The sequence below is a fragment of the Epinephelus moara genome, chromosome 11, assembly GCF_006386435.1.
Source record: "Epinephelus moara isolate mb chromosome 11, YSFRI_EMoa_1.0, whole genome shotgun sequence".
NCBI lineage: Eukaryota > Metazoa > Chordata > Actinopteri > Perciformes > Serranidae > Epinephelus > Epinephelus moara.
Genome location: NC_065516.1, coordinates 2,447,364 through 2,454,952, shown reverse-complemented (window position 1 = coordinate 2,454,952; position 7,589 = coordinate 2,447,364). Strand labels below are relative to the sequence as shown.

The 7,589-nt window shown below is 36.9% G+C and overlaps 1 long non-coding RNA gene across 1 annotated transcript in view; it reads right to left on the bottom strand.

Moving 5' to 3' along the window:
* Positions 1-4,262: 4,262 nt before the first annotated feature.
* LOC126397826 (uncharacterized) overlaps positions 4,263-7,589 on the bottom strand; it is a 12,131-nt gene continuing 8,804 nt past the window's right edge. The window contains exons 4-5 of the long non-coding RNA XR_007570717.1: positions 6,599-6,664; positions 4,263-6,514 (exon numbers count right to left, since the gene is read on the bottom strand). This is a non-coding gene — a long non-coding RNA (uncharacterized LOC126397826). The remainder of the gene's footprint in view (positions 6,515-6,598; positions 6,665-7,589) is intronic.

Genomic DNA, 7,589 nt, shown 5'->3' with positions numbered 1-7,589 from the left:
CAACTGACTCAAGTATGGGGCATTATGCTCATTTTCAAAATGTATACATGTTTTATTATCATTATTCCTATGGTCTAAGGCAGTCCAAAAATATGAGTAAAAATGAACTCTCTCCCCAGTTGAAATCTACAGTGCTAAAACTCAAATCTGTGATGTCACAGGTGATAAAGTCTGGAGCTGCTCTTGCAGCATAGATAATACTCAAAGAACCCAGGGGGATGTTCTGAGTATATTAGAGTTGCTCTGATACTGCCTAAAACACTTTCAGGGGGTTTAGGTGAGTATGGGACTCTACGCACTGTATCGATACCACTTTATTAGTCATTCATTCGTTCCTTCATTATCCGTAACCACTTATCCCGGTCGCAGGGGGGAAGGCTGGAGCCTATCCCAGCTGACATTGCAATGTGTTTCAGCTGTCCACTTGTGTTCAGATCACGGAAACTCATGTTAACACCAGGTCTAAACAGGCTCATAGAGTCACCAAGTAACCTGCATGTGTTTGGATTGTTGGAGGGAGCTGGGGAACCTGGAAAAAACCCACGCTGACATTAGGGAGAACATACAAACTTCACACAAAGGGGCCCCGGCCAGCCGGAGGGTTTGAACCCAGAGCCCTCTTGCTGCTAGGTTGTGCTAACCACTGAACCACCGTCCCATCCCACTTACTTTAAAAATGAATTTTAAAGTAGTTTCACAGCCGGATATCAGTTCTTCTTCACCGCTCTGAAACAGTAGCCTGCACAGCATGCTGCACTGTGCAGCCACAGGTAACTACTGTTAAAGAGCAGTGAAGAAGAACTCCTTCCAGTAAACAGTGTAACATTAGGCATCAACGAAAGGTCAGTAATTTTGCAGTAATTTACAGTAGTGGAAAGTCCCTCCAGTAAATGCACAACATGCACAATATGCAAGTCTTTAGTTTCCAGGTGTGGCACCAGTGTTGCTAATTACTTATAAATCTGTTTGAGGACACATCACAGACGTATTTGTTCATGTTTGACAAAGGGCTTATCCTGAGTCATGCACTAAAACAATGAGGGTTAGTAGTGTACAGCTGTTAAATTTATTTTAACACAATGGTATCAGCTCGGTACTTGGTTTTGGCCGATAAGCAAGGTCAAGTATTGGAATTATTATCGAGAAGGACAAAATAGTGAAGGAACATCTCTGTCATCAAGCATAAAGGCTGGAGCTGCTCCATAGACAATGACTGGTGACAGATGTTCTAGATGACACTGAGAGCAGCCAGGAAAATGTTTCAGAACTGAGAACACTACGAGACCATAAAACTCATTTGGGTATAAAAAATCTGTGTGTGGAGCTTACAGTGTGGGAAACAGAGCCTTAGAGAGAGTAATAGAAACTCCACAGACTCTCGAGTGTGAGTTTTTCATAAAACTATCACATTAACAATCAATGATTGAAGAGAAAGGTAAATTGTGTTTTAGTCCCAAATCAGTCTGCTGAGGTAATATACTATTAACTTAACATTTAGAACTAGAATAAATATAAACCAGACACCCCTTCACTGTGTTTATTTATTTATCATTATTATTTTTATTTTAATGCCAAACTTACCTGCTGTCACTGTCTGGTTACTCCTACAAACTGTCATGAAGGCTCATGTTGATAAAAGATACCACTAACAAGTTGAGCATGAACTTTTACCACAGGACAGCATGTTAATGAAGCATGTTAAAGTTGACATCAGTTTAACTTAAGCTAACTTTTGCACATGTCACTTACAGGTTTGAAGAAGCTGGATCACTTTTGGCAGGAAGTATGGCTTGCTGATTGGAGGCTGTGCTCCAGTTGGTGTCTGCTCAGGTGTGATTGGAGCTTACAGGGGCATTGCCGCCACCTGCTGGACTGCAGAGTGGAGCAATAGAGAGGCAGAGGCAAGGAACCTTAACTTCAATAAAATGATCAGTAACTCAGTGAAGAAATACTTTGTTATAAGCAAAGTCCTGCACTCAAATTCTGCATTTTAGTTACCTATTAAAATGTAATAGGTAATGTAACCATTTCAATTACTTCATCAAAGTAATGTAACTTACTACATTTGATTACCTTTAGATTTGTTTTCTAACAGATGTTTTAAATCGGACAATAAAGCTGAAAAACATCTGGAGGTTAGGCCAACAGAAGATGTTCCCGTACAGCCAAAATATGTGAAGCAGCAGAATGAATGTTTTATTCTCCACATAATCTTTTAGTTGAAAAGAATATATTCACATATGACACCTTCGTAATCACCAACATTCTGAGTCATCACAGTAACTGAATAACATAACTTTTCTCATCAACTGAAACTGATTACAATTACATTTATTTTGTGATTTAATCACATGTAACTAGTTTAAAAAAAGGTACATATACTATTAACATAAAAATATACTTGAAGTAACAAACCAAAAAGAGGACCCATTTCAGAATAATGCATAAAGTATTATATTATTGAATTATAGTTACTGATGCATTAATGTGTTCATCTCTTCTGCAGCTGCATCTGCATCTGGTAAATGTCTTATCATATCTTAATATATGATAACATTTTATTGGTTGATTTATTTTGTATTATTGAATAATGTCACAAATAAATGTTGTAAAAAGTAAAAAAAAATATATATATTTCCCTCTGAGATGTAGTGGAGTAAATCTATAAAGAAGATACAAGTCAGAAACATGAAGTTGCAATTTTAATCCATGAGAAGCTAAACTTCATATTTTTGAACCAACATAATGATGAGGATGGGAGATTCAAGGTAAATCTGTGCAATATACCCCAGATAGAAGATCCCAATTTATTTTACAAAGTAAATAAACTTGTAGGTGATATTGGTGATGGACAAATAGTACTAGGGGGATATTTTAATCAGGTCTAAGACGGTATGCTAGATAGAGCAACTTAGAGCAGAAGAATTCCAAAGGATCAACAAGCAATACACCAGCTGGTGAAGGATCTCGGCCTGGTGGACGTATGGAGGCTGATTAATCCCAGAGAGAGTTCACTCTTTTCTCTCATAAACATGACTCTCATTCTAGAATTGATTATTTTTTTGTCTCTAAAACTGTGATTGACTCCTGCATCGACTGTAAAATTGTGGTTATTACACTTACTGACCATGCTACTGCCATGCTTGATATATTAATTGGTGAGGAGTCAGTTAAGAGTAGCAGATGGAGATGTAATACCTCTCTTTTTTCCAAGATCCGATATTTAAAGAAATGTTATGATATCATTAAGTCCCTTTTCCAGATAAACATTGGTTCCACTGTCTGGGATGCATCTAAAGCTTTTATTAGAGGTAAAATCATTGGATATTCGAACAGAAACAAAACACAGGATAAAGTAAAAGTGATAATGTTTGAATCCCAACTCAGAAGACAAGACAAGAGCTGACACCTTGAGTGACACAGAAGGAGAATTTGTAAATTAAAACTGGATATAAATGAGATTTCTGATAAAAAGGCTGAATATGTGCAAAGACAAATTTCTTTGAGAATGGGGATAAAACTGGTCGATTATTGGCCAGGCAGGGAGAAGGATGTATTAAGGCACATGAGATTAATGAGACTTAAAAAACTTTTTTTAATTTTTTTTCCAAATCTCTACACTTCAAATATGGAGATTAACACAAACAAAACAAGAGCATTTTATTCTGAGACTGAATTCCCAGAGCTTTCTTTGGACCAGGCAGAGGAGACTGATGCACCGATCAATGAATCAGAGGTGAGGGCTGCTTCATACTGCAGATATTGATGCTGGGCTTTTGTTTAGTCTGTGCTGTTTGTGTTTTGTATTTGTTTATTTGTGTTGATGTTCTTACAATTAAAAACCTTTGATAAAAAATAACAAAAAACCCTATAAAGTAGCAGAAATGGAAATATTCTAGTACAGATAACTGAGTACTTGACTAACTGTACAGAGTTATTTAGTAATATATAAAGCATGTTATTATATTTGGATCATAAAAATATAATTAATCAATAACCTGAATTTAAACTTATAATGTGATAAGTGATTATTCTAACACTTTGAGGCATAAAATGTTGATTTCACTGATGTGATTATATATTTTACACTTTATGTGATTCATCTTTTCATATGATGGCAATAAAAAACAAAACCTCCACAACTAGTTAATTATCTAATACCAACAGGCACATTTTGGTGCCAACAGCCAGTAAAAACCCTCTCAGCTCTGCTTTGTGATGAAACACTCAGTTTTACCTGTAAACAAAGGGCCCATGATTCAGTTCAGATTTTTAAAAACTTTATTGCTTCACAGCAGAGAGCAGAAACTTTATGAAACAGATAAACACACTTAAAACAATGTTGTGATGCACAGCTACAGTTTCAATCCTACTGGGACCACCACCAGTGAAACATCGATTTGAAAAAACAACGACAACAAAAAAACTTGTTATATTTATTTGACATTGTAAAGCCTATACTGTATGGATTTTTGTTTTCAGGAACATTTAGGTAAATATTGTTTTGTCAGGTTTTTTTTTTTAGCTTCTTTTTGAATAGAAAAAACAACGGCACTGATGACTTCCACGTGTTACACAAGCACGCATCATGACCTCAGTAGTTCTAATCTCCCAATAAGGCCCAAATTTAGCCTGCAAGACTGATTTTTAAAATTTCCCATCGTTCCTAAAAGAATACAGAGGCTGGCTCATAAACAATATGTACATCCAGATGTATGACAGCTTGTAGACACACCTATTATAAACAAAAATAAAGTATTAGAAAACAAACAATATGAGAAAAAAACACTGTAATGTTCACTGTTATTTCATCTGTAGGCTAGTTCAAAAATATATATATAAAAAAATGTATTTGACAATATGCAGCCTTTAAACAGAATCTGTTCAGTGATCACACAAGATTAAAATGGAAAATTTAGGTTTTCAATGCAGATAAATGAGATTTTGATGACTGGGGCTGGACAATGCAGCCTTCTTTTTATTGTAATAATAATATAAACAAATAAATGATAATTCTTTAGTTGGAAGTCTGTATAAAAGTATAATTTAATCTGTAGATATAAAAGAATACTCTGAGGGTGTTGTGATTTTATAGCTTATTTTTAACAAATAAAATCACTTGTGTGTATGAAGAAACAAAATGACAAAATCTGAGTCCTCTATTGGTCATACCTCAGAGAACTGGTTAACAGAAAAACAGATGAACGATTAATAACATCACACAATAGAGCGTGAAGCCAGCTACAATAGTTTATCTGTCACAGGTGACACACTTCGATAACAATATATTACAAAATAAAATAATTCTTTAAAGGAGTCTGAAAAAATTTACCCTTTTTCCTTGAAATTAAGTTTTCATGTTCTTTATATTGTTACATTTAGATTTTGAGTCTTAGATTTAGGCAACAAAAGCACTTTGGTTAATGTTAGGAAAGATTATGACTTTGGTTAAATATACAAGTTGTGTGTCGAAGAACTGCAGACTTGTTCTGTAATAAACCAAAACCATAATATTCTCTACAGTTAAAGATCCAGTGTGTCAGATTTAGGGAGATTGAGTGGCATCGAGCAGTGAGGACTGCAGGTTGCAACCAGCTGAAATTTCTCCTGGTTAGAATTCCTTTAGTGTTTATTGTTTATATCAATATTTTGTCATGAACTTTCCATATCGAGATATGACGTGCAAGGTACCCAGTGTGCGTTACTTGTTGATGTTCTGGGACGCCGTGTTAACTTCAGCCTGTTACATGCATTATCTGTTTTCAAATTACACTTCCATTTTAACAGGACATGTTCAACAATAAACACATGTTACATTTCCCCCTGATGCCGCTGGGTGCCATTAAACAATAACGGTGACCACCTGCATATCACGCTGATATGAAAAGATAGCTTTTTTTGTTGGTGTCCGACTCCAGAAGTCACCCCCCCAAATGACACATTCTCATAGAACGGTTCGTATGTCCTTAACTGCAGTTAGGTAATGAATGTAAAGTTACTGTGGTTAGGTTTAGGAAAAGAAACATGGTGAGGACGTACCTCAAAATGTCTCAAAGTTCACCACAACTTTGGAGTGAGATCGGGTTGATCCTACACAATGGACCTTTAACTGACCAACAGGAAATCTTCTTCCTGGCTTTGTCCTTGTTTTTAATGTCATGACTGGCACTAAAGCAATACACTCAAAAAATTATATAAATGAAAACTGAAATAAAATGTGCAGGAATTCAGACATGATTACAACTTAACTGCAAAAGCTCAGTTTGGATTTTTGTTTCCAGCTGTAGGTCTGGTGACCCGCTCCACCACATCATGAAATGAGCAGCTCAATCCTGCTGAGTCAGAACGACCTTTATCACATGAAGACAGATGATTCACATCCAGCACCTGACAGAAAGGGCTGATGTCCAGCTTGTTGGAGAGATTTCTCACATCTCGACTGGATTCATGAATCTGAGGTTTCCCATCAAGTGGCCACTCTCCAAGCATTCATTTTTCTTGACAGCATCATAACCTTTAGAATATATTTCCATCATTTATGAATGTTTGTATGAACAACAGAGCCTGGTGCAACATGAACACTGAGAGGTGAACTTACTGTAATGTTCAGGCAGTCTAGAAAGATGGAGGAAATCCCTTACTGCTCGTCCTCACACACACAATTCTGAAATGACATTCAAAGCGCAGGACATGTTATATATGCTCTGCATAAAGACACTAACTTATACACAAACACACCAATTCATTATTATTGTTGTGACCTTGGGGACTCCAGCTTTTCTATGGAGGATCTTTTTAACCAAAATCAAAATTAAAGAAGAAAATGCCAGTGGGATATTTGGCTCATACTTAAACTTTAAAAAAGAAAGAGGAAGTTTAGACAGGAAACGGAAAATTTCATTTTAATTTGTGAGATGGTAATTTGTAAAACTGAAATTTAGAATCCTGAAATGGAAAATTAGAAGAAAAAAAAAGCTTTAAGAAATGGTTCAACATTTTGGGGAGACAATTACCTTTCAAGAGTTAGAGAGAAGAGAGAAGCTGGGTGAAGTGGAGGCTGCGGAGGAAACACCGGGATGGGTTAATGTCCGGAGCTTGAGCAGCGGGCAGCCTGGCGGTGCTGAACGCACATGAACACGCAGCCGGACCGGCTTGTAAAAAATGGGCTGGAGATCAACACAGAGAGAGGGTGTGTGAGGTCATGCTATACTCCNGCTTGAGCAGCGGGCAGCCTGGCGGGCTCGCAGGCTGCTCAAGCTGAACGTACATGAACGCGCAGCCGGACCGCCTTGTAAACAATGGGCTGGAGATCAACACAGAGAGAGGGTGTGTGAGGTCATGCTATACTCCAGATGAAATTACACCTCTAGTTCTTCACATAGCAATTTTTAATTCCTTCAATCTAGAAATGATGAATTTCGCTTATTGCTCCTTTAAAGTTACTTTAAAGCCACGGTGTGTAGGAATTTCTCCCATCTAACCTTGAAATCATATATTGCATTCAAACAGATAGCGCACTCTAGCGCCTCACTGTTTCAAACACGTATTGCAACAACGGTAGCCGCTGTGTACCAAAAAGCTATGATAAC